Source organism: Aulonocara stuartgranti (assembly GCF_965226115.1).
Source record: "Aulonocara stuartgranti genome assembly, chromosome: 4".
NCBI classification, from domain to species: Eukaryota; Metazoa; Chordata; class Actinopteri; order Cichliformes; family Cichlidae; genus Aulonocara; species Aulonocara stuartgranti.
This window is the reverse complement of record NC_138942.1, coordinates 22,450,223-22,477,910: the sequence shown is the minus strand read 5'-3', so window position 1 is coordinate 22,477,910 and position 27,688 is coordinate 22,450,223. Positions and strand designations below refer to the sequence as shown.

At 40.3% G+C, this 27,688-nt stretch overlaps 1 protein-coding gene and 1 long non-coding RNA gene across 2 annotated transcripts in view; one reads left to right on the top strand and one right to left on the bottom strand.

The window, feature by feature from the left end:
• The window catches only part of grin2aa (glutamate receptor, ionotropic, N-methyl D-aspartate 2A, a), a 170,167-nt gene that overhangs the window by 120,282 nt on the left and 22,197 nt on the right, over nt 1-27,688 (bottom strand). The window lies entirely within an intron of this gene.
• LOC309704415 overlaps nt 1-27,688 on the top strand; it is a 356,545-nt gene that overhangs the window by 322,542 nt on the left and 6,315 nt on the right. Inside the window, exon 2 of the long non-coding RNA XR_014276259.1 lies at nt 25,474-25,568. This is a non-coding gene — a long non-coding RNA (uncharacterized lncRNA). The remainder of the gene's footprint in view (nt 1-25,473; nt 25,569-27,688) is intronic.

Below are 27,688 nucleotides of genomic sequence, written 5' to 3'. Positions count from 1 at the left end.
CCCCCCACCCCTCTCCTTTTAATTGTGCCCTTGTCTCTTTCTCACTCCCGCTGATCTAAATTGACGAAAGTGTTCACATTGTTATTCCCCAGCCTCAACGGCATTCATACCCTAACACGCGGGCACACACAAACACACACATCATCCTACCGTTGCCTTCACACCCCTGCTGACATCATGGCCAGCAGTGTTTTTCTCAGTGAATCCATTAGCACCAACAGCAGCACTGCCATCACACACACACACATGCACGAACAGACATTTACAGTGAACACAGAACAAAACCAGACGCTTAAACACATCCAACAACAACAAACACAGAAGCCCAGACAGCACCCACATTTCACAGTGTCCAAATACTCCCCTACAGCTATGGTGGACCTTTGAGAATCACACATATAGGAGCAAGGTAAAACTAAATTAGCATGCAACATGGCACTGCTGAAAAAAGAGACACGAGCTAAACATAGGCAGAAACACTGGTGTTTTTAAATTTTTTTCCATTAATGTACATCATCTTTTGGTTTAAGCCTGGATTTGTTCGTTGACTGTTTTCTGTCCTTACACACTGAATTCCAATCATGTGTAGAGATTACATATCTATATTTCTCCCTCATAGATCATTGTGCTATGGAGAAAACTCCAAAACATATTTTGACCTTTAAAAGATGCAAAATAATAGTTTCTTAAATTACTCCATAAGAGATAATAAGTTTTCAGTGTTCATTAAACTGCTCTTTGATTTTGATACGATGCAAACTGTCTCTGGTTGGTTTCTTTCCTCCAGATGTCAATCACAATTACAAACTGCATTTTAACTTTGATGTGGAAAATGTGATTTAGTTGGTTCATAACTATTACAGGCAACTTCAACTGTCTTTTTCTTTTAGCTCTTATCTTACATCACCTTGCGATGGCAGTAACTCAGTGCATTTATGCATGTAGACATGGTCAAGATCAATTTTTGAAGTTCAAACCGAGAGTCAGAATGAGTACGTAAAGTGATTTAAGTGACTTTGAACATGGAGCGGTTGTTGGTGTAAGACACGCTGCTGATCAACTGGGATTTTCCCACACAACCATCTACTGTAGAAAAAGAGAAACTATCCACTGAGCAGCAGTTCTCTCGCTGATAAATGAGGTCAGAGGAGAATAGCCAAACTGTTTCAGGCTGATAGGAATGGATGCAACAGAAAACCAACGAAGCACTAAATGCAACCCGCGTATGCAGAGGAGCATCTATGAATGCAATAAGTTGAATAACAAACCGTGCCTTCTGGTCTCATGATTCTTGATTTTTGCTGTGACATTTGAATAGCAGGATCAGATACAAACAACATGAAGGCATGGATCCTGCTTTGTATCAACAGTTTCGGTTGGTGCTAGTGTTATGATGTGGCACACCTTGGGCCCCTTAGTACCAGTTGAACATTATTCTAACACCACAGACTACCTGCGTATTTTTGCTGATCATACCCATCCCTTTATGACCCCAGTGTACCCACCTTCTGACGGCCAGGATAACACACCATGCTACAAAGATCAAACATCTTGAACATGACAGTGACCTTGCTGTATTTAAATGGCCTCCTCAGTCAACAGATCTCAATGCAACAGAGCACTGGGATGTGGTGGAACTGGAGATTCAGACCATGGATGTCCAACTGACAAATATGCAGCAACTGTGTGATGCTATCATGTCATGTTTCCAACACCTTGTTGAATCTATTTCAAGATGAATTAATGCACTACTGAAGGCAAAAAGCATCCAACCCACTGCTAGAAGGATCTGGTCAAATATATTTTTAGACCACCTGTATCAGACCAGTAGACTAATAATACCACATTCATGACATGGCATGCTAACTTTTAACAAGACTCACAGGCTAGCTCTTTAACTGCAAGGCCAAGCTAATTTTAGGTATGAAGAATGAAGGTACACTGCATATCGTTGCCTGTTTCTTAGGCAGAACGGCCTGTCCTTGTTGCCTGAAAAGATTCCCAAAGCTCCAGAGCCTTTAGAGCCGATTGCTGAGTTGGGTCCCCAGACAGTCTTTGGCCATCATTGTTCCAGCCTATAATGATTAGCCATTAGGCTCCTGTGCCATGACATGCCGTTGAGGCCCTGTTTCCACTGCACTAATTTTAACAGGGGATAAAAATGAAGAAAAAGATGAGAAGAAGAGCATGAAAAAAGAAGGATTAGCAAGAAGAGGAAGCACTTTCCCTCCCTGTCTCTCTCAGGTCCCCAACCAACACTTGTTCAAACATAAAGAGTTTTATTCTCTACTGTGCCCTTCCTTAATATCTCACACTTCAAAATGTATACATACCCCATGCCAGTTTCTCTTACTTTCTCTCTTTCTTCCCTCCCTCTATCTCTACGGGGTTAGAAGACTTAGCTGGCTCTCAGAGAGCTGTTGATTTAGCATTAAGTGTTTTAATGCAGGAGGCCAGGAGGGGAGCGGTGCTGACTCCAATACACTTTCAATCCACCATATGCCAATAGATAGGATGGCACCTGGACCTCTAGCTGGGACAATCTGATGAATAAATTAAGTGGCTCTCATCTCTATATCGATCTAAACAAACCTGCAGCATGTTTGCGCGATAATGTGTGTAGTGAAGAGCGATGGGCAAGGTGGACTGTAAGTGTGGGAAGCTGGAAAGACTTGTCCTGCAGAAAGGTGAGGGATTTAGGCTAGTGTTTAGTGTGAGTTTAAGTGTGTGTGTGTGTGTCCTCTCCGTCCAGGCCAATTTTTCCATCCATTGATCGTCAGTTCAATACCGGTATGGAAGCTGTGATAGCATCTTTAAGGCTATTAGCCTTTCACGCAGAAGGTCATACAGTATACATACACCTACACACAGGGCAATTTTTTTGTCCAACTAACTTTAGATTAGTGGGACTTTCAGACACAATGCATGCACTGCATGTCCCGGGCGCTGCACAGAGAAGTATTGAAGGATAAAGGAAATTACGCAGTTTTTAAAGCTTCCCGCAGGACTGCATCATTATGACAGTAAAACATATAGGATGGCTCTTTATACCTTTTGTTGAATGGAAAACAAATAAGCCTGTAGAGCTTTTAAAAGAAAACACATCACAAGCTTAAACTGTGTTTAAAAATGACTGGGAAAAAAAATCTGAAACACGTACTTGGATGTAAACCTGTTTTGGGGAATTGTCTTAGTACTGAGGTGAAAGTGAAGGCCAAATGATGATAAGATAAACTTCAACTGCACAAGTTCTGTAATCACTCATCTGCTTGCCTTCCTGGGTGTTCGGCTACTTTCTGTTCTTTACATGAATACTGCTTTCCCATGCTGTTAGTGTGAATGCTGACATCATTACTCTTGTCCAATCATCTTCTTGCCCGCTTTCTTTTAGTTCCGCACTGTTTAAATCTGCGATCTCGGTCATTATCCCTTTCAGACTCTCTTTTGTGTAACCCACCTCCTCCCCATCTCCACCTCAGACACCTCAGTCAGAGATCTCTTCAAGCCTCAGTCTTCATCTTCACCTCCACCAGCATCTAGACTCCAAGGGGTCCTGTACTAAATCCTGTCACCTGTGATTCCGTTCTGCCATGATGGGTCATCGGCATCTAATTGCCAAATACATCAATTTTTCTATCCCAATAATCATGTTCATTTGTTCCAAGCAATTGTTTATCATTACAATGTTCAATTTGCCAACAAAGCGTTCTCCAAAATGACTTAAGGCCATTACACAGCGAATACTTTTACAAAAAAAACCAACATGAAATCCAGAAAATTTCAGATTTGAGCTTGCTGTATAACATATACACACTGAACATGTTGTGTTTTTGCAGAAAAAATGCAAAAAAATTAGGTCTACATCAAACTATACTGAGTTTGTCCTCATGTTAACAAATACATGTCACAAATTTGTCCAGCAAAATTACTCGGAGTAGCAGCAGAACAGCTGCTATGTTCATGAGGTCAGCTCATAAACACAAAATAATCATTTTGAGTGAAATTCAGCTGAATTATATAAAATCAATTTTTTATGTATTAAAATAATTATTAGTTAATGAAAATATTTTTGGCATAAACCGTATGCCTACCAATCACCCAAATTTAACATTCTATATGTCCTTATGTAACAAAATCACATCGCTTAAATTTAGCATTATGGGCATACAATTTTTTTTCAGTTTACACGACCGGCTTTTCAAAATGGTCAAACCAGCCAACGGTCCTAAAACTCATACAAAAGAACTTCCCTAAGTATCTAATGCTGCACTGCTGTATAATTGGGGAACTTGCAAGAGACAGACTTCAAAAGCAGAAAAAAAAAATCATAATTAAATCAAAAGAATCCAAAAAGCTAAAATCAATACAGCAAATGCTGCACTTTCCTCACTTTCTGTCTCTAGTAATGGATGAGGTAAGCCCCAAAAATGCTGCATCCCACATTTCCCATAATGTAACTTAGCAGCATTTTGTACACCCTCCCTCTCTTGTAAATGTTCACATTTATCAAACTCCGCTGCTCCAGTTTGCAATGCTGGCTTTCCATTATGATAAATGGACACATAAGGGAATTGAGCCCCCCCCCCCAATAATTAAATGGTTAAGTAATGGTTAGACGTGCTATGCACTTGCTAGAAGTTTCTGCTGGCATAAAGCACTGCAGAGAGGCTGGACAGAGCAGCTTCTGAGTACACACAAAGCAAACTGTTTCTGTCATTCCCGTGCACAAAACCCTCTGCATCCCACAGGATCAGGGTATTTAATATGATCATATGTATATCATCAAGATTAAAATACATACATAAGAAGGAACTGTTCCATATCAGTTATCTGCGCTGTTCATGCTATAGTCACCGTGAGATTCAGCTTCTGATACTCTCATGGAGTAGAAGCTAGCCAGAGGTGCAAATAAGTCTGTAAATGAAATCAAAACATTGAATTGTTAAAGTTCTGTTAAAAAATGTGCAGAGTTCTTCTTTCAGATTGGATTGTGCTTGCCTTATCTCTTGAACTCTTGCAGCCCTTTTCTGAGCAGTTTCTGCCATATTTCAGACAAATGGTCTCTGCCTATGCAGCTACCCTTGGAAAAACCCAAAAACTATTCTAATGGTTGTCAAACCACATATTAAGGATATATACTAAAGTGTCAAAACTCACTGTTAAGGTGAGGTTGTCAAATGGCATCTTTATGGGGGAAAGAGTTATGTAGTAGATGTGAATTTGTCACCCAGCAATTGGCTGTTTCTTGCCAAAGATATTGCAGCTGTCATATTTAAATATACATTAAACTAATTGTTCTCAGACCCTTCCCACCTTGTTTGGAATATAGAAACAGAAGGACAAGATTTTACTTTGCTGACCACATACATGAAGAAAAAAAACACACACATATACGAAAAAAGAGTGTACTGTACTTGTAAACACAATCCATTTTAAAAATGCTCGCGAATTGTTGCAGAACTGCCAGGCAGATGTTAAAGCCGTGACCTCTGAACTGAACGTGAAAGGAAAGCTTTGGAAGCTAACACATTTGAAAATATCATCTGTCACCTCCGCTCCCCTGGGGCTTTCTGACAGACCACTGGTTTGTCGGCCTGAAAAAAAAAAAAAGCAGTGGTCCAACACTTCAGATGGACAGCTCCACTTCTTCGTGCAGTCGTTGCAATTTGCGCGACAGAGATCGGACTCATGTGAATCATCCTATTCAGTGCATTTAGCTCACTTTTCATCTCAGCACAATGAGCCTTAATACAGCCCTAAAAATAGAAACCGCCTCCAAAATGGCACAGAAACTGTCTGAGCTTCACAATCACTGTCTCAATGCAAGAGGGGAAAAAAAGGAAGAAGAACAAAAAAAGAAAACAAGCAGACACATAAAAGAGAGAAAGCAAGAGTGGTGTAACACGCAATTCATCATCCTCTGTCAATGTCCCGCAAGATCTCTTTACCTCTCTGCTGTATTTTCTCATTGGATCTCTCTGGTTTTCCTCAACCTTCCCTCATTTTTCCTCAGCTAGTCAGGCTCTGACTTCATGCTGTTCTGTTTGCATGAATTACACATCAGTGTGCACAAACACGCACACACACACACAGATGCGTACCGTGCGTGCGCTTGTCTGGGGAAAACGAACCATGTGATTTGCTTCTGTGACGGTGAAAACAACCCAATAATCACGCAGTAACTATTGATGCATTGTGTATGATGTTAATAAAAGAGAAGATTAAAACTGCTTGTGTGTACGTGTAGGTGTGAGTGTGACAATAAACCCAATTCCTCGTCTTCCCCTTGATTGGATTTGTTGTTGTAAAACTCGCCCATTCTCTGGAAAGTCCTGTGTGTCTCTGTGTGTGTTTTGGTGTGTGTGTGTGTGTGTATGTGTGTGTCTGATGACGTAATACAGCCTACATTTTCCTTCCTTTCCCTGTGACTGCATTTGTGCGTATGTGTGTTTTACAGCCTCCGAGAGCTTATGCAGTGTGTCATCGGGATGACTCAAGCGGATGTACAGTAGTTGTGTGTGTAGGTATGTGTGTGTATTTTCTCTCTGGAAGTGAGGAAAAACAACACTGTGGTAAATGTGCGCATTTTCCTCTTGTGTTTCGAAGTAGGCGCTTGTGTGTCTTTGTGTGTGTTTCCTGAGGTAAGGCCACAGGCTGGCGATGACCTGCTTTGCTAGCTGACTGCATGTTACACACGCGCTTGCTCGCGTTCTTTACGTTAAACTGGAATTTACATAAGTTCTCTTTGTGCATATTTCACTGTTCTTTTATTACTATATTAACAGATAAGAATCACAGCCCGTATCTGCAGCTCTAAGCAGCTTTCTGCTAATTGTTTTGGTTTGCTGGTGTGCACCGGTTGAGTGATACACAAGCTTATTAAACGCACCCTTAAACGTCTCGCCAGGAATCGCTGAGAATTAGACAAGAATACACGGAGTTGTTATCAAAGTGCTGTTATGTTTACATAAAGTCTGAGGATTATTAAAACAAGAGCAGTTCAAGTCAAAGCAGCAGAGGCTGAGATGTTCCACATTTTTGTTGTTGTTTATTTTCTACTTTTTGTCCCCAGAATGTCTCCATTTTCAGTTTGGGGGCCTAATCTTAGATAACAATTTAGTTAAAGCTGTCTTCACAGTAAGGGTGGGTGATTTCGTCTTATATGTTATATATGATACTTTGAGAACATTTGCGATAATAATACTTGTGTCTCTTTGTCCTTTCTCTCTCTCCTGACCCCCAACCACTCGCGACAGATGGCCGCCCCTCCCTGAGCCTAGCTTTACCTGGTTTCTTCCTGTTAAAAGGGAGTTTTTCCTTCCCACTGTCACCAAGTCCTGTTGACTGTTGTTGTGATTTAGCGCTATATAAATAGAGCTGAATTGAATTTAACTTTATTTACTAATGACAAAACAAAACGCTGAACATGTTATCAATGATTACAGATTACAGACAGCAGCATTTTTAAGTGTGAGGAAAATTTTCCATCCTTCTTTTACAATAAACTACTGTCACTGATGACACACTTCCCTTTGAAGTGTCAATCTATTGCTGCAACGTACCAGCTGCATCACATTGCCACAACACAAGTCAGATATCAGCAAAACAACCTAGCCTAGTTTGTGTTTTTTTGGAAACTTTAAAGGTATAACTTGACTGTTTAACAATCAATAAAGTGTTAACCCTTAACTCTCCAGGAGCTCCACAGTTCTGTCTTAAAACATAACTGAGTAATATTCTCACTACCTGGGACGTTCTATCTTGGGTACAGCTTTTTTAACCAGTTAAAACCATGCTTTTCAACCATGTGACCACATCAGTAATTTCTACCCACCGTTTACTCTTCCTGTCATTTGGACTGCAGCGATGCTCAGTTGAGTCATTTCTTTACTTTCGGGCTGCACATCGCAAGCTGCTGGTATCTCTTCCTTGCAGGTCTCCATAGTCTGGTTGATCTCGATGGTGTGTTTTTACCTAATTAGTGAAGCAAGTTTGTTGCCTCCACTTTTAACAGTTTTCTTGTGCTTTGTTAAGGGTTGGTGAAGTAGCTTCTTTTTCAGGCATTGTCTTCGGAGGCTGACTGTGCTCTTGCTCTCTGACATGCGTGGGTTTGTCTCGGTGTTATGCACCCTATGGATCGAGAACTCATGGATTTGCAACATGACACTTTTATATTACGCAAAAATTTACACTGTAGGTATTATAACGGACAGTATTTAAAGGTATAGATATAAAGGGAGTAAAGGTGTATTGCACATGTTGCCTCAGTGTGATATATCAGCTAGTTGTCACACTTTTTCTACTGGAGCTTCAAAGCTATCACCACGCTGCAGTGGGCATTTCCTTAATAATAATCTGAAAAATGTATTTAAGAGACGTCCTGCTGATAAACTCTGACCGCTTTACTCTTCAAACCTAGTGTGACACACTAATGTGTGGCCACATCAGGAGTAGTACTTGTTAAAAGAAAGAGAGATTTGTCACCGAAGAGAACTATGTGTAATGAGGTAGTTGCACCCCCCAGCCTCCGGGTGGCGCATTGTTCAGTGAGACAGAATAGCGAGGTCATAGGTCCTCTCTAATATGGCAGAAGCGAGGCAAAGAGAAACTTCACCAGTCGTCTCTGTCTCATCATTTCCCTGTTTTGCAGGTTTGTAACCGGTAAAACTATATTAAAACGGTTCTAAAATATTGATAAGAAACATAGCTAAATGTGGGGGTATAAATCAGCGGGTAAACGCTGTTATTGGTTACGTTTTATGAAGTAGAAGGACTGAAAAAAATGCCAAAAACCCAGCCAGCCGCGGGCGCCATTTTGGTTTCCTTTCTTCACTTATTTCGGGTCGTTTAGCTGAATAAGCTCCTTGTTGTGTCCTGATATTGTGAATATGAATGTTAACCTGCTGTTGGCAGTGAAAAACGACTGTTTACTGGTTCTGAAAAGTGATTTTGAGAATGTTAAAGCTAAGCCTGTCGACATACACATGACTCTTTCATGTATTTGTGAGCCACTAAGCTAAATTGGTTTAAGACCAAGCACTGGTATGTTGGTTAAAACAATCAGAATACATAGGTATTTGGGTTAAGAGTTAAAGAGAGGTAAAATGTATTTGAACATGCATTTCATATTGTTTTGAATTGTCATTCAGAGAGAATAACCGAGTAAATGATTTGAAGGTCACTACACGTGAAGTATTCTTGTTTCCCATGTAAAGATCGTGGTATTGCAGCTTGAACACACAGACGGTTTTACTGTTATTTCTGTTGTATATAGAGAATGGTGATGCTGCAAATTAAAAATACATGTGATTATATAAATAAATATGGCAGAAGCGAGGCAAAGAGAAACTTCACCAGTCGTCTCTGTCTCATCATTTCCCTGTTTTGCAGGAACATTTAATCTGTTTTACCAGCCCAAACTCTGGGTCGGTTACACTAGCCTATGTTTGCTTTCATGTCTGCTTCCTTTTGTGTGTGTTACTTGTTTTACCAACTTCCTTTTTTTGTTTTATTTTTTTTACTTCTCTGAGCAGACTCATCGCTGTCCCTCGCTCTCCCTTAGCGACAAAATGAGCCCCAGTCACCAGTTGAAATGCAGTGTGACATAACACTCCTGGTCACACAGGCTTAGTCAGAGAAAGCAGCCACCTAAATCCTGTCTCACAAACAACCAAACACATTCAAATAGGTACACACTGACACACACACACACGAAGTGGAGAGGAGTGAGAGAGATTAGGAATCCCAAGTATTTATGAGATTTTTTTTTATTCATTTACCTATCCCCACACACACACACACAGAGAGAGACTAACATTTTGCACCCCTTTAAGCAACTGTATTTACAATGACGAGTCAGCAGTTAGTAATAGGCTGGCATGCAGGGTTATGTACAGGCTGACGCACACACACATACACACTTACGGGCCAGCACTGCGGCTTCTTTTGTCATCTTATTCACTTTCTCTGACTAACTCCTGCCTCAGACAGAGGTGTGGTCATCCCCCAGCTCTTTAGTTTGGGCTTGAGGAAAGAGCTCATTGTATGAAAACATTGTAGTGAGAGAAGGTGACCCAGTTCTGCTTAAGAAATGCATTCATTTTTGAGGTGTGAAGCCCTTATAACTAATTCATTCATAGACAATGTATTTACAATGGGAGAAATAATTATGTGATCCCCTGCTGAGATTATAAGTTTGTTCACATCCAAAGAAATGAATGGTGGTTTCATTTTAAACTAAATATTTACCCAAGATCCAGAAAAATACACTACATAAAAATGATTTGCACATCAGTGAGTGAATAATATTTGATTCCAAGGCAAATCATGACCTAGGGGGAAACCCTTGTTGGCAAGCAGCAGTTGGTCAGCGGGTTTGTGTAAATCTCAGGAGGGATTTGGGCCCACAGAGTTACAGAAACTCTCTAAATTATTTTTGGTTGTTTGGCTGCTGCTTGACAACTTGAAGCTTCAGGAAGAAAGTTGTATTGGTGAACAGAATCATAAAACATAATGTTTCAACCTCCGTGCTTGACTGTGGGGTGCTGTTCTTTGGCTCATTTCTCTTCCTCCAAACACAGCAGCTCAAGTTGGTGGTGCTACCTTTCAGTGCCTGGGCTGCTCCATCACCTTTCTTGTGCTTATCATCACCCATGAAGAAAGATCTTCTATGGAGCTCCAGATTGAGGGTGAATGCATCAACAGTGTCACCTTCTTACAAAGCTTCTTGCTGATGGGCTTGTAGCCCATTCCAGTCTTATGCAAGTCCGTCTTGTCCCGGATGTCCTCTTACAGCTGTTTGATCTTGCTCATGGTGGTGGAGAGGTTGGAATAGAAGAAACTTAATCTGTGTACAGATGTGCTTTATACACATAATGAGCTGAGTTCAAGAGTGTCTCTAATAGACTGATATATAGAAACCTTATGGGAGCCAGAGTTCTGGCTGGGTTCTAGGGGATCAAACACTTATTTCACTCAGTTACATGCAATCCATTTTCTGGATTTCTGGTTGACATTTTCTCTCTTCATTAAAAATGAAACTATCATTTAAAAAAGTGTCCATTTCTTTGTAAATGATCAGAATTACAAATTAAACATGAGATCAAATAATTATTTCCTACACTGAAAGTGCTCAGTTCAGTTTTCTTTTTTTTTATCCTGTAAATCAAACTATTCCTGCATAAGATAAACTTTGTTTGGGCTACAGCATGACACATAGCAAACAATTACACCAAAATCACATTGCAATTAAAACTAATATGTTGCCCCATTAAACAACTTTCTATCCCCAGCTGTGTGGAGGTACGCCCTAGTCGGCTAGGTTGCAATGATTGATTGCTTTTTTTAGTGTGTATAGCATGTCAGTGAAGCACAGATGCTTGGAAAGTTAAAGGCTTCTTTTCTATGGTAGAAAATCAAGGAGAGTACAGAAGGTAAAGAAGCTTTTCATTTAAGTGAAAAGATGATGGTATTCGCATCAAATAAAGGAGCAAAACTACATCAAGTGGCATGATCATAAGGATTTGAGAATTTTTTCAATTGATGGAAGTATCCTACAATATTACCCTGACATAGATCACCTCAGATAAGACAACACTATTTTTGTTGTGTATTTGCATCAAAAAATGAGTAAGCTACAGGAATCATCAACAGATTTCTGTAGTACCGTTTAACACACTTGCATCTTTATCAACTATGTTTATGGACAAATACATTTTAATGTAGGATTATTCAGTTTTGCACCTTTGTAGCATTATTTTTTTCATATGACAAAAGTTTAGATCACTGCTGATTGCTTATGTAGTCAAAAATCTCAAGAAATAACTGAAGTACTGTAATTTTGTAGAGCTGGCAGTTTGTCTATTTGAAGCAGTATAACTGGATTAATTAGCCAACCAGAATCCAATAATGTCCTCGGTTTTGTTCAGCAAGTTCTCATAATGGCTCACTTTTATCCTGACACACAATGTGCTGTGACACAAATTTGAAAATGAGCATTTAAAGGACAATTACGAAAAACTGCAAAAAAAAAAAAAGCTGAAAGCCACAGCATTTGAAATAGTTAAAGATATGAATTAATCACCACTTGAAATGGCCGAGTCCCCAAACAATCCTTTTAAAATCGAGACAGGCTTGTGATTTATTAAGATGAATGCTGGCCACAAATGAATAAGCACGCATCGAAATCACGTACACACAAGAGATTAAGGGTGGGAGAGGTAACGAGAAGAGGGTAAGAGGGTTAATGACTGTCTTCAAAACAAGACGGGCGGGATCGCTCTTGTTAGTGCGTGTGCAAACACACGAGCGCGCGCGCGCTCACACAAACGCGTTTACGGGTCAGCCTGATGAAAACGCACGCGATAGATTGATGGGCCCGCTGACAATACACCTCTTGTCTTTTCGCTTTCTATTTATGTCATACATGCCTGCATGTCACAAAGTGAGAAAGGTGGCGAGCAGAAGGAAAAGGAATATAAAACAAAGGACGTGTGAGATTGAGGTGAGGAGAGCATTACAAGGGGGGGAGAGAGCGAGAGAGAGAGCGAAAAAAGAGAGTGATAGTGTTTGAGCCAAGAGGGTTGCTCTTTGTCTTCCTAATGGAGCCATTACCTCAAGGTGTGTGACCCTAAGGGGTCAGTTTCACACAAACACACACATACACACACTCTAAGAGGAAAATATAGATTGTGGTATGAGTAGAACTGCCAAGAGCTGAAGGACAAGCTGAAACGCTGTGTAATTTGTATTTTATCATCAGATGTTGCTGCCTCGCTCCCAAATTCTGCCTGATAGCACTCCTCCTTTTTTAAAGTGGTCTTAAGCAACAGTTCTCCAGACACTGGCTGCTTTTTCACTATTTTGCACTGCATAAGAACTGGACTGAAAATCAGTGAAACAGGTGATGAAGGAGCAATGTAAAATATTTGGTTCAAGTTGTCATCAGTATGATTAGAGGAGGTCAGGACAGGAGCACAACAATGAGTCATCTGTAAAACAGCGGTGGAGGCTCTGTCATGGTTTGGGGCTACACTTCAGCCAGTGGTGTTGGGGATGGGTACCGGTATCTGGTGCCATTATGGCATAAACGGTAGTAACCAGATCGAAAAGCAGTGCACATTTCGGTGCTTTATTTCGGTGCTTTTTTTTCCCTGAGATGTCACACACTTTGAATTCTAGCCAATCATTTTACCTTTGCAAGCGTAGTAGGCGGGCCCAGGTACGTACGTTCTCTTAGAGCAGAGCTACAGATTAAAAATGCCCAAAGCGAAGCGGTCAAAGTCTGGCTGTACTTCACAGCAAAATATGCAAACTCAGCAGCCTGCAACAAGTGCTTTAAGGTGATACTGTGATACTGTGCAAAGGTGGTAACTCCTCAAATCTGATGAAACACCTGGCAACACATAGCGGTGTTTTTTTAAAGCCGAGAAATGCACCGTATTTGATAGCTTGCTGCAAGAGCTCACACCGAGCACATCTACTGCGGGTGTGGTGCCTGTTATCGACCCAGAGTTAGCAACATCCCCCAAGAACCCAAAGAGGAGAGTCAGTGTAGCAGAAATGATGACGGATGATGATGGCAGCAGCAGCCATTCTTCTCTGGGTGAGTCACTTAATGTTGTTCGTGTGTAATTTATGTCGAGTAGGCTAACCACGTTATTACATTAATGCATGTAAGGTGAACTAGCAAACACCGTCGTAGTTACATGCGGCTGTCTTCTTGTTTGATGGCAGATACTCCCTTCACCCTGGCCAAAAGGGCTAAAATGACCAAAGAAAAAGAGGGAAACAGCTAAACATGAGAGGTTTTTGGACAAAGTTGGTGTTTTTTTTCCATTGTTTAAGCACTGCTTCCAGCCAAGAGTGATACCATATATGCCCTATAGCTGCAGAAAAGGCTGACATTGTTATCTTTTTACAAAAACACAGCTGAACATGAGAGGTTTTTGGACAAAGTGTGTGTTCTTCATTCTTTAAGCACCGGTTAGAGCACCGTTTAAGCACCGGCACCGTTTCAAAAGTACCGGTTTGGTACTGGTATCGGATAAAACCTAAACGATACCCACCCCTACTTATGAATGCCTTAAAGCACCATCAGATTTTGATTCACCATGCAGTTCCATCATCTGACCGGCAACAGCTTCATTTTCCAGTGTGATAATAATCCCAGAGACACTACCAATGCAGTGAAAGCATACCCCAGTAAGACACACAACAGTCATGGATGGGCCTCCCCAGAGCCCACACCTCAATATAATTAAAGTAGTGTGGTATCATGTTGAGAAAGTACAGAGCAAAAGTTAGAAACATCCAAAGAAGAGCTTTGAATGTCCTTCAAGATGCTGGACAACTATTCCTGAAGACTACTTAAATAAATGAAAACAAACCCTGGCTAAGAAGACGGAGGTAAGATGGTCAGAATTGTACAAACTCTGGATGTTTGCAGATGTCTGAATAAATCGCTGCACCTATTTCCAATTTTTCTAGCAAACTAAAAGTAAACTAAAATTCTATTTATATTGCACCTTTCAAGATAAAATCACAAAGTGCTTCACAGCAGCAAAAATGGACATACAACCTCAAACAAACAAAATGAGGGGCGGCTCAAGACTTTTGCACAGCATTGAATTGTCTGTTTTTCGTATATCTATGTTTAGACCCCTCCAAAGGTACTGATCTCTCTCCCCACCCACATTACCTCTTCTGTCACTCACTGCTTTTCCTCCACTCTTGCCTTGTGTCCCGCATTAGTCTTTCCCTTCATTGCCATCCATTTCCTGCTCACTGCACTGAACTCTACCTAATTTAAAGTGAAAGTCACCTTTTTGTGCAAAGAGTTGCTGTCACACACCAACAGTATGCATGGACACATACGCACATGTCCAAGGTACTGATATCCCATGTGCGTGTTTATCTACAACAGGACATGAAATGCAATTACATTTGTCCTTGGGAACATTTCAGTCGCTCTCTGTCCGCTTGAGGCAAATTACCTATTCAGCAGTATCACACATGAACTGCAAAATATGAGTGCGGGTATGTGTTTCTGCTCTGTGCTGCAATTACATTCTTATGGGAACATTACAAAGTAACATACATTAAGCTGTAGGACATACAAATTACAAATGTGAAAATCACATTCATGACATACACTGTGTGACTTGAAGGTGGTGCTTAAACATGAAGAAAAGACAAAAAAATACCACCAACATATTTAAAAGAACATTTTTTTAGAGTTATACAGCATCCTTTTATACATCAGATATAAAGTAAGAACAAAGTAACCAGATCTGATGAAGATCTGCTACTCTCGCACAGGCAACCAGTTAAAATGCCCCCCACCCCCATCCATGTATCTCTCTCTTATTGTCAGCCCTCTGACAGAGTGTAATTGAAGAAAATAAAAACCCCAGAGAAGAGGATCAATTACTCGGTGTACAAGACCGGAGCGATGTTTTCATATTAGAATGATAAAGTGTTGCCCAGAGTTGTGCGCTTTGAGAGGAGAGAGCGAGAGAGGGGAGGCAAAACAGAAGGAGAAAAAGATGAATGGGGAGAAAAGAAGAAAAGACACAGATGGGAGAGGTGAGAGACAGATGTAGTTTTAATAGCGTTTACTAATGCAACGGTATTGTATGTGTTAGAAAAGTCTATTACTTTGTTTCCAATGTGTGTGCGTGTACATCACAGGAGATTTTGAGTGTCTGAGAGTGAACTGATCTGTATTAAGTTGTAAATTGGAAGGGTGTGATTGCGCCTGCTGCTGTGAGACTCGGTTATCTTTCAGACTCATCACTGCCAGCGGTCTCTGTGCTCGCTCGGAGATAACGCAGGAAACAATGGCAGGCCTAATTCAACTGTGTCCATATGCCTTCAATAAGAGTGAGAAGGTAAGAGGAGGGGGAGCAGGGGGACACAAGTGGCCGAGGGACACAGGAGGGCAGGAGACGGTGAAAAGGAGTGAAGGGATGAAAGTTTTTTAATGAAGACTGGAGGAGTGCAAGTGGGAGCCTCGCAGCTCTGAGTGACTTCAATAGCCTTTCCTCCCTTCCTCAGCCCATTGATGCCACTCAATTAAATTCTAATCAATGGAAAAGCCTCATTATCCCCGCTGCCTACAATGCCGCGGAATTGATCTCAGTCCCCGAGGTCCATCCATACAATGCAAAATTACAAAGTTTTGGTCTGCAGGGCTGGTGTTAGTGGCTGCAGGACATCTACATTCTGATAAGACAGCATATACGCACAACCTTTGCAGAGAATTCAAATCAATTACCCAAGTCTCTACTTAACGGAGATCCATGAGTTTGACTTGAAACTGCACGTTGGCTCCTCACTGAACAAACCTACAATCTCAGGTGGGGTTGCTGTGCTGAAAATTTCAATTTCAATTCTGAAGATGCCACAAATCACCGCGTAAGCGCACATGCAGATGCATACACAATTGAAAGTTAAGGGAGAAAGATGTGGCTACTTTCAGCCAGAGACGAGGACAAAGGGTGTGCGGGGGGGAGATCTGCTTGGAAAGCACCTGCCGATGACCCCAGGGAAGCAGACAGATGATTCGCCACAGAGTCAGAGACAGCCTGACAGCTCTCAAACACATATACCACACACACACACACACACAAACACACAGCAACCCAAAGACTATATGAGTACAAGCTGAGTAGGTGACTTGAAAGCAATTTACCCCATCTACGAATTACCCACACATAAACGTTTTCCCTTTGTTTTTGTCTCAAAGACACGCGCGCACACTGAGAAACGCAGTAGTAAGCAGAAACAGGGAAATTGAAAGGGGCAGGGGGAGCGGGTGTCATCCTATCATAAATGCTCTGGGCCATCTTTTGCATTTTTTTGTGATTCATACATGTTGTGCATCTGCTAGATAAAAAAAAAGAAAAGCAGTCCGAGAGCCTGACCCTCCCATACCATCACTTCACGTCTTTAAATCTTTGAATTTCAGCCCAGAAACACATATCCAGTATTGTGGGAGGGGAACTATTACACTAACTGCTCAATCATTAAATTCTCATTTGCAATCTTTCCTCATTTATGAGATAAAGAGGTAACCGAGAACACAATTTCTGTTGTTGTTATCGCACCTGGATTATTTGTCAGTTTATGACGGGTACAAAGTTGCTAATTAAATGCTGGGAAAGTCTCCAGCTGGAATGAGTGTTTCTGTAAAGCCATGTGCAGAATTATTCTGCTTATGAATGACCAATTTCCTCATTGCCGTGACTTTTTGTCCAGACCTCAGGCATCTCTATTGTAATCATTTCCTGGGTAGAACGTGCTATTTAAATGGCTCCGGTGAAAAGAAATGACAGTCATGCACTCTAAATCCACTAAAAGAGATGGAAGAGAATAAAACACCATAAAAAATTATATCAATGTAATTTTCAGATTATGCTTCCATGCTGATGTTGCAATCCCATACATAATACCCGAGCACGTGGCACTGCCGCTTTCCACTGTCACATAACAAAGACCTGCTGGAGTCGTGACAAGAAATCTATAGGGAAATTTCAGAACACCAAGGATGGCAGGTGTATGATATATCTCACTCCTACCCCCAAAAAGCCAATCTTCTTCCTAACAGCCGAACCATGAAACACATCCAACCGGCTGTGGTGTTGTTCTGATGCAAACGCCTGAGGAGAAATACAAACAGCTGCCTAAAATACACGCCTGAGGGTGTTACCAAGGCAGCATCAAAGTGAAAGATTTGCAAGGAAGCACCAAGCACAGGGACAGATAATCTGATGCTTCCTACTAACACATTTTAATCACATCATAGTTAACCAGTTGAACATCATAAGGATTTCGATTTTGCAACTCAGACAGCCATTAATGTAACCTTTGAAGAATATTTGTGCATGTCAGCTAAACAAGGTGACAACTTAAAACATATAATCACAGTAATGTTGTTTTTTTGTTTGTTTGGTTTTTTTTTTTTGGGGGGGGGGGGGGGGGGTGGGTTGTTTGTTTGTTTTTACCAAATTTCCCCTTGTGGGACAATTAAATGGTTATTCTATTGTTTTTTGGTTTATTTATGACATGCAACATGCAAAATCCCCACCACAGAGCAATATTTAGCCAGCTGTGGCATTTAATATTAATATTTAATGAAATGGGATCAAATTTCAGCAGTACAAATTAAATGAAAACATAAATAATGCACACAGTGCTCAACAAATGTATTTGACCAGCTGTCATAAAAACAAGAAAACATCAACTTTTTGTAAATCTCTATAAAATTAGTTGAAAACTAGAAATTGTGTTGTTATACAACAGATATACCAAAATGAAGTCACATTTGTATACCCAAACTCCACTCGGCACACTGGACTCCTCAAAGAAGTCAGAAATTAATTAAACATGACGTTCAACCAAAAAAAGGAATTTATCTTTCCATAGTATATTTAACCGTTTCACGCATTGTGATCACTACAGTGCACAGCTGTTCAAAGGCTGTTTTCTTGTGTTTGTGTCAGTGTTGATGGTATACTTGCACATAAACCACTACATTAGACACTGATGTGTCACTCCATACCAAATTCAAAGTCAACACGTATGTTGTCCACCTAAGCAGACATATAAAAAAACTCAGTGAAAAGTACATGTTTAAAAAAATGAAGTTCAGAAATCTTTGTTTCATGCCTAAAGATGAATAAAAAACTTAAGAAAAAAATCCGGATTGAGGTTTTCATAATCCATGCATGAAAGGGTTAAATCGTTGTAATTTGGCATCTTTATAAGGAAATAAAAATATTATTATACTTTTTTCACCTTTTTTTATAAAAAAGCAAATTTGAAAATTCATGGATAACAACATTGTTTATATTCAAGATTAAAAATATCATTTTGATTAAAGAGCTTCTGCAAACTGGTGGATTACAGAAATGTAAGAATACTGCATGGTCTCCTTAAATATTCCACTACAGTAGATTCCTACATAGTGCACTTAGAAAAACACTCCGCGTTGATGACTCTTTTACCAACATCCAGTTCATTCCTGTTTCATTTAGTAAAACAATAGTTTTTCACCCTGAAACTTGAACTGAATCTGAATCTGTTGTTACAGGCTCATGAGCACTGAAGGTACAATTCAGTTTTAATGTTTGACGGCTCTGAAGGTTAGCAAAGGTGGAGAAACCCATCCTATCCACCATAACAATATATATTCTAAAAATACAGAAACATATTTAAGTATTCATAATTTTAGATGATGAAATTAAAACTTAAATTAATGTTCCTAGCTGCTTTTACTTCTTCATCTACATCAGTTTTCTAAACCACTGAATACATATTGATTTTTGGAGGCAAATCTCGCCTTTGGTGATATATATACTGAGAGAGAGTAAACAAACACAAGAGAACACTGTAAGCAGCGCTTCTGGGCTGTTGGAGAAAAATGCTAAACAAAACAGCTTTAGCTGGCCTTGCTGTGAAGTGACAGCACTGCAAAGCCATCACTTATGGCTGCGTGCTTGTGTCTGGAAACGGCAATAAATTACAGGTAATATACTGCAAGGATACACAGTTAAATGAGGGCTCACTTAGTTTTTATCTGTAGCTAGATGTGTAAAATCGTGTGTATGAGGCTATCGTCGCGGATGCATTTCAACAATGAAGACCCGTGATCAAATGTAACAGGCAGATATATAAACACATGCAGCGTGTGTGTGTGTGTGTGTGTGTGTGTGTGTGTGTGTGTGTGTGTGTGTGTGCACCGTTCTTTTTCTCTTCACTGTCACGGCACATTTCTCAGTGGGTGTGCACTAACAATGCCCTCTCCTCCTTGTCAAGGTTGAACTAAGCTAACATTTCAAACACACACACACACACACACACACACACACACACACACACACACAAGCTTTCTCGCATTGCAACTAACATGCTCAAAAAAAAAAAAAGCTGCGCACGCAAACATGCGCAAAAACTCGCCTCATCCTGACTTCTTATCAAACCTCTGAAATGAGCTATTGAAAAGTCAGTGATTTCAATTCAATTCAGCCCATTAATAACAAACCTCAGTCTCCATTCATTCGGGATCTTCAGTATTCAGGCACAAAAAAAACAGGGTCAGGCAGGCAGCGCGTGGGTTTACTGCAGTGAAGGGAATAAAGGACCACTTCTTTCAAGGACAGCTTACCTGAGCTATCACAGAGTGGTGGTTTACCTGGAGATAGTGTTAAGAAGAAGTTTATTGTATAAAGACCTACAGAGAAACATCACCTCAATTTTTAAAAAAGAAAAAAAACTGCCTTTGCTGGTACACCCAGCCTTGGTTTAGAGCTACATGTGGTCCATTAAAGGTAATGGGAAAATAGTGGTGGTTAGGCAAATTACACTATAAAACCACTGTGTTGATTTTACACCGCCACTAGCTTCTGTATATGTGAATGCAACCCCCTGCCCCGTAACTTTAAATAACAGTGAGGCTAATACCCCATTCTCAGCACAAATACAATGGCCTCACTCTCCCTGTCTTTATATCTCTTTCACTCTCTTTCATTCCCTCCCTTTCTCTCTCAGGTGTTTCAGCAGGTAAAAACCCCATTTCCCTGTTCCCCTTAGGGAGCGCTGACCTAACTGCCGGTACTCCCGGGAGCCCCAGCTAACTCTGCAGACCCATTTGTCAACGTTGACCCTGAAACACTCCCTCTTTTCATACCCTCTATATCTGTCTTCCCTCCCTACCCATTTTCTCCTCTTCTGGTTCTTCGGCTATTTTTAAGTCTTCCCCACATGTCTCGCTGTACGCTTGTCCTCCCAAAAAGGCTATAGAAACATCAAAGGCTGGATAAGAAAGACAGAAAAAGAGAGCATGAGAGGAAAGGACAGAAAAAGGCAGAAATATTACTGAAGTGAGAAGCTTTTAGGCACTGATGCTAAAATACTGTACATCAAAACTGTGAGCTCATCTTTAACAGTGACTCAGATGTGTAATGTGAAAGGTGTCGCTCATAGCAAGAACCCACAAAGACTCATCGTCTGACTCTGCAGTTAACCTCAGCTTTATGGAGCATTTTAGTGTCTTGCAGCTCATTATTTCACTTTCAAAGCCGAAAGACTTCATTGTTTTGCTTTAGTCTCACGACTCCCATCAACCTAATTTCCGGCTTCAACAGGCAAATGCACTCGGCTGAAAAGTTCTAATAAACCCACTGTACACTTACAGCACCGAGAGCAGACAGCATTATCAGCTCCAGGGCGGTGCAAAAGTCTTGATCTACCACACATTTCAATATATTTTGCTTAGAAGAAGCCAGGCTTTACTGTAATTTCTTAAAGTGGTTTTGAGCAATGGCTCTCCAGGCTTTCTGGAGGCCTTTCAAACCTTTTTCTTAGGCACTTTTTTACCAGCAGCCTGTTGCAAGAACACATAATTTATACTATTTTATTTGATCTACGAAAAACAACACAGTTTGATGGGAATAAAATAGTATTTTACCACCAACAAGGTCATTCACAAAAAGGTACTGGCAAAAAACTCATATATATATATATATATATATATATATATATATACTCACACTGCATATCTCACCGTGCAGTGTCATTAGAAAATGTAATGAAACTAGACAAGTTAGAAACAAAAGAAGAATGGTCAGATGGAAAGTACCTGAGGCTTTAAGGAAAACATCCAGCAAATACTTGACACAGGACCTAAGAGATGGACTCCTACTGTTCACTGAAGCCTTGTTATTGTCTCTTGTTATTGCTGTCAGAAAGCCATTCTTAAGGAAGCAACACAGGGAGAAGTATATTGAATTACACAAGAACTGGACTGAAAATCAGCAGCAACTAGTTTTTGTGAATGTTGAATCCAAATTTGAAATCTTTGGTCATCAACAATTGCTGCAAAGGAGGTCGAGAGAGAGGTACAACAGCAGCTCATCTGTACAACATGAAAACCATCACAGGGTTTGGGGCTACATTTCAGCCAGTGGTGTTGGGACCGTAATCCAAACTGATGGATGAACGATGAACGCACTAAAGTACCATCAGATTTTGATCCACCATGCAATGCCATCATCTGATTGGCAACATTCATTTCCCAGTTTGGTAATAATCCCAAACATACTGCAGTAAAAGCATACCATAGAAAAACACACAACAGTCATGGATTGGCCTCCCCAGAGCCCAAACCTCAACATTATTGAAGCAGTGTGGGATCATCTTATGAGAGAACAGAACTTGTTAGATTTCTACAAGCTGTATTTGCCTTATACGTGTAAACTTTCCATGTATGTTTGCATATGTGTCAATACATTTCTGCACCTATTTCCCATTTTCCTAATAAAATGTAATCCATGATTGTGTACATCACAAAAAAACAGACTACTAACAGGTTAATAAAAAACAGATTCATTTTGAGTACCCGAGGCATGAACTTAACAGGTCACACAGAGCTAATATTCACAGAGGTCATGTACAGTAATTACAATATGCAAGGGGGAAGTTAATAGGACGCACACTGACTTCCTCAGCAAAATCCTTATCTCTAATAACCACACTATCAACTTAATTAAAGACTTCTTTTTTAAAAAGCCCCTCAGCCTTGCTCAGGTTTTTCTCTGTGCTTCTTATTCTATCTTTAACGCTCTCATTTGTGCCCATTTTGTCTTTTTCTGGCTGCTGCTTTGTCAACGTGAAAGCTGTTGAGTCACTCTTTCCTCGTCTCCATTGTCTTCCCCCTATCTTTGAAGTCACCCGAATTCCGCAACACCGCGGTGTCGAAGCGCAGAGCCCACTGCACCGTGTCAATTACATGATGCGACGCGACACTTTAAGGACTACATATTAAGGACTCTCCAGTTAAAAGAACCAAGAGCGCTGAGACAAGTTGCAAGTGACCTGAAAACTAAAAATAGTTCCTCCCAAAAAACTCGTCTTTCACTGCAGCATTTAAAATTAGCAAGACAAAAATGCAGTCGCTGAAACCTACATCAGAAGCCCCCTGCAACTCATGTAGCTATCGTTCTATCTTATAGCAAACCGTTCTGCACGACATAGATAACATGCTTCATGTCTGAACAGATAAAATGTCAGTCTGGACTCCCATGCATAACACTATTGAGTGTATTATTCTGTTACTTCAGTTCCAGAGGGTCAAAAATTTGTTGTGTTGCTGATGTGAAGCCTGTGTAGCTTTCAGTAGACTGTCAGACACAAGGACACTCAGGTTCCTTTTTAGCCTCCACAAGACCTCTTAAGTTGTCTTTCATGTTAATGGATGCAATGCAGCATCCTTTTTCTTTCTTTTCTTTTTTTCTTAGAGCTGAAGTTTTAAGAGCAAAGTGCTGGCTCTACATTACGAAAAACGCGAGAGCGAGGAAGAGAGGCAGGCAAAGACAAATAAACTGAGCATGCCAATAAAACATGAATAATTCCATTTTCCTGAGAGCCCCCCACGGTGCTCACAGCTTGTTCAGCGCCTGTCATACAGGGACGTTCTTACAAGTCGTGGTTCTTTTTCCCTCTCCCATCCATCCATCCGTCCTTCCTGACGGTCTTGCCTGCAACTTCAGAACAATTAAGGTTGACTTCATGCTCCAAGGGGCTTTTGGTCATAATGGAGAGAGGAATGAAACAAGGGAGAGGCTCGTCGAAGGGATATTTAATTCATGTCACTCTTACTGCCTGCATCTCTACATTCCCTGTCTTTTAGCACAGCTCACTGCCCCCAACATGGTGCAGTGCTGGGCAAGGATACACTATGCTAACACGAAGGCAGAGGCTATGGCCCATTTTGTGTTGCCATGCTGGAGGAGCTAAGAACGAAGCGGGCAGGGGAGGGAAACAAGCCAGCCTTATTCACTGCAGATTAATGCAGCGACAGCAACTTTGCATGACAGTCCATGTGTTGCATGTATACTTGGGTACATATGTGCTCCTTTAAGTCAGAAACAGGTGAAGCAAAAATGGGAAAGAAGTGGGTGGGGGGGAGACAGAAAAAGCAATTCCATTAAAGAAGAGGGACTCTCAAAAGCATGGGACACACTTAGCTATGATAAGTGCTGTGTGTTCATTGTGTGTGTGTGTGTGTGTGTGTGTGTGTGTGTGTGTGTGTGTGTGTGTGTGTGTGTGTGTGTGTGTGTGCGTGTGTGTGTGTGCATGAGCGCAATATAGAGGGCAGGCAGAGTGGGGTGAAGTTGTTGCCAACTTCTTTCGGCATGGCTTCGACACAAGGAGAAATCTCTCTGTATAATCTTCAAACACTTAACAACTGATATGATGGGGAAAGAAGGAGAGAGGGAAGGACAGACAGACTTTCAAGATTAGATGAGAAATGCAGATGAAAGGAAGAGATGAGGATGCGGGAGGAAGGAGACTACAGTGGACTGATAGAAGAAAACACAAGGCCAACAAATATTCTGGTCTCAAAAGATTTAACAGGACGGCCAGCGCTACATTATAAACCAGTAACTTTTTTTGTTTGGAAAATGATGAAATTCCTGTTCATACTGTAGCTTGATCTTTAGCATGTTACAAGTGGATTTTACTTTTGTTTAACAAATAGAAAGAAAGAAAAAACAACAAAATGTCTTCCATACCATTCATTAAATGCCCTTTTCCCAATTTTCTTCCATCTTTCTCCAGGATGAGGTCTGAGGAGTGGGAGGTCTGTTTTTCCGCTGCTCTTCTAATTAGATCAAACTTAAAGTAAGTGACTGTTGTCTGACCTCCCAGCACGGTGGAGTTTAACTCAAATCCCAAAGCAGCTAGAAGGGAAGATAACAGTGTGTGGCATAAAAAACTGCACAAACAAGCCTAGAGAACAGACTATACCAAAATCCATGGAGAAAAAAAGGGAATATACTGTATGAGAGAAAGAGCTACAGAAACTCACCGTGGATTTGAGATAAAGATGTGCACAACTTGTTAACCTAACAAGTTGTGAAGAAAGCTATGTAATTTAAAACTTTAGTAAAAGGCTCATCCTCAGTTCACATCCTTGATTTTTACAACTAAATAAAGTGTTTTAAATAATACATCCATCCATCTTCCTAACCACTTGAGGGTCCTAAGGTACATCTTAGACCTCTAAAGGTTCTTGTCTACATCGGATATTATGACATCAAATTTTTGCCAAGCAACCACCTACTAACAGGCCGAAAAGACCCATATATAGCATGTATGCACCTAAAACACTACACTCAATTTCACAATTAGATAGATAGATAGATAGATAGATAGATAGATAGATAGATAGATAGATAGATAGATAGATAGATAGATAGATAGATAGATAGATAGATAGATAGATAGATAGATAGGAACCCATGATAGCGCCATTTAAATGTCATAGGCAGTTTAATGCACATTAATATTAAGTCAGTTAATTTTTCATGTGTTTCTTCCACATGATGCTTTTAAGATACTCACAAGTCACCACCTGCACGTTCGACATATCTTTATTTTCCTTCTTCTCATCTCATCCCTGTCATGCAGATGTCAATAAAAATGTGAATGTGATACTTCAGCATCTAGCTAGCCCTGCAGCAGAGGAGCGAGGATAAATGAGCAGAGTGTTTTTGCAGCAGCAGGTAATTTCAGGTTCACTGTTTGAAACAGGTTAAAACAATTATGATAAAACTTACTCTTTCTGTGCAGTTTGGCACACAATTTGGTGCAGTAGTTACAGACACAATGTCTTTTTTCCCTTTATCTTTAATTAAACACTCTGAACATGTTAGAAAGAGGCTCAAGAGCTGGAGATCAAACATGTTTTTCAAGGTAAGGACTGCTCAGCAAGAGGCGGCCGATAAAGAGGAAATTTAAAGTGTGCATTATCCTAATTATCTGTACATGCTGCGTTACTGATGGAATCTGATTTTTTTTTTTTTTTTGCTTTGTTTGTTTTTTTATTGAAATGAAATATCTGAAAAAATTAAATATTTATGAGTTAGTTTGAAATGAGTCCATTGCATCGCTGCATCAGGTTCTCCCACCTGCTCAGCCCCACTTCACCACTTGGACCCAGTGTGTCTCAGCATTAATTCTAAGTTCATTGCTCTTCATCGCTGCTGATATTGCGGTTTCTGTGCTTACTTAACAATTTTGAAACATGCGTTGGAGTCATTATCCTGCTGAAATGATAAAGTCCACTTTAAGTCCAACTTCAGCTTTGACGTAGCCTTAATCATCTTCAAGTGCTCGGTGATAAAATGCAAAACTCAAAGTTACATCAGTGACTGCGAGCTGGCAGTGATACAGCCACAAACTCTAATATTTTAATTACCATGCTTCCTAGCTGGTCTGAGTTTTCTGGAAGAGCCCAATATTACATATCAGCTGTATAGCAGCTGATGAAAATTAAAATAACAAATAATAGAAATACCCTTCAAACAATGTTAAACACAAACAACCAGGTGATCTAAGCAGAGTGTAAACAAATAAATAAATAACTATTACACATAAAAGTTCTTTGAGAAATCAGTTTTTGTTTCATACGTTGTATATCGGTTAATGTCGGAGTATCGGATTTTATATAGTATCAGTCTTAAAAGTCCGATATTGATCAAGCTCAATTCTCTTGTCTGCCCACACTCATTTAATGATACTGTGACTAAACAACTCTATCTTTAAAATGCATCAAAAACCAGTGTTGATTAATCATATAAATAGGGCAATTGGCTTGTCATCCACAGCACATGACTGGGATATTTATGACTCTATAAATGCAGTCATAAATATCAAGGAGGCTGTAGCTGCAGACTTATAAGGGCGGTAACTTTGTAACTCCTACTGCTACCTGAAAAACTTTGTCAACTCCTTAACAAGCTGTCAATCTGGATCCCCATGCCATTGTCAGCGTGGGTGAAATCAATAGAGTGATGTGTTTACCGTTACAAAGCGCATATTCACATCATCATAAATTTGCTGCCATGTCAGCATCCCTGAGGGCAAAGATATTTGATATTTACTCATCCGTATGTATCTGAGGAGGTGTGAGCGACAGCGCATGGTAATAATGCACTCTGAAAAATCAACCCTTCGCTCAAGTCTCTCTCTCTCTCCAAACTGTATTTATGATTGACACGTTCTCCTGAAAGATGCTTCGGCTTGATAAGCAGCTGCTGCTCGTAATGAACCGGTTTGTAGTGCGTACAGAGAATGAGGATCTAGGTTTTAGGTGTATTAAAACACCCGAGTAGACAATTTAATCTGACAATTTCAACACTCATAAAATGTTTTTCTTTGAAGCTTCGGCGACTGAAGGTTTTTTGGGGGGGGGGGTTTAAAAGTTTTTACTTGTGCTGATGCGACTGCCTTGTGGCACAAAGATGAGGAATAAAAAGACTTCCAGAGCCAGCAACTGCATGCATGCGTTATCTGTATATTAGTCAGGATTAAGCTGAGATGACAAAAATTCTTTCCTTCAGAGCCGTGATGGCTGTGTTATTCTCCGCATGCCTCTTCAGTCTCTCAGTAGCTGAGCTTATGTTATATTTATTGTGGGGTTTTTGTGTCAGCTTATGATGGCTGACAAGAGGCAGATCAGAAATTCAATTTACTGCTGAGACATTTGGGTTAATCAACAAGAAAAAAAAACTTTCACACATATTATTCAGTCATTTATACACATGCACTTAAAAAAACAGCCAAAAATGCAAAGACAAAGAGACAAGGGGATTAGTTTGATGTTAGCCGGGCTGTTGTTAGT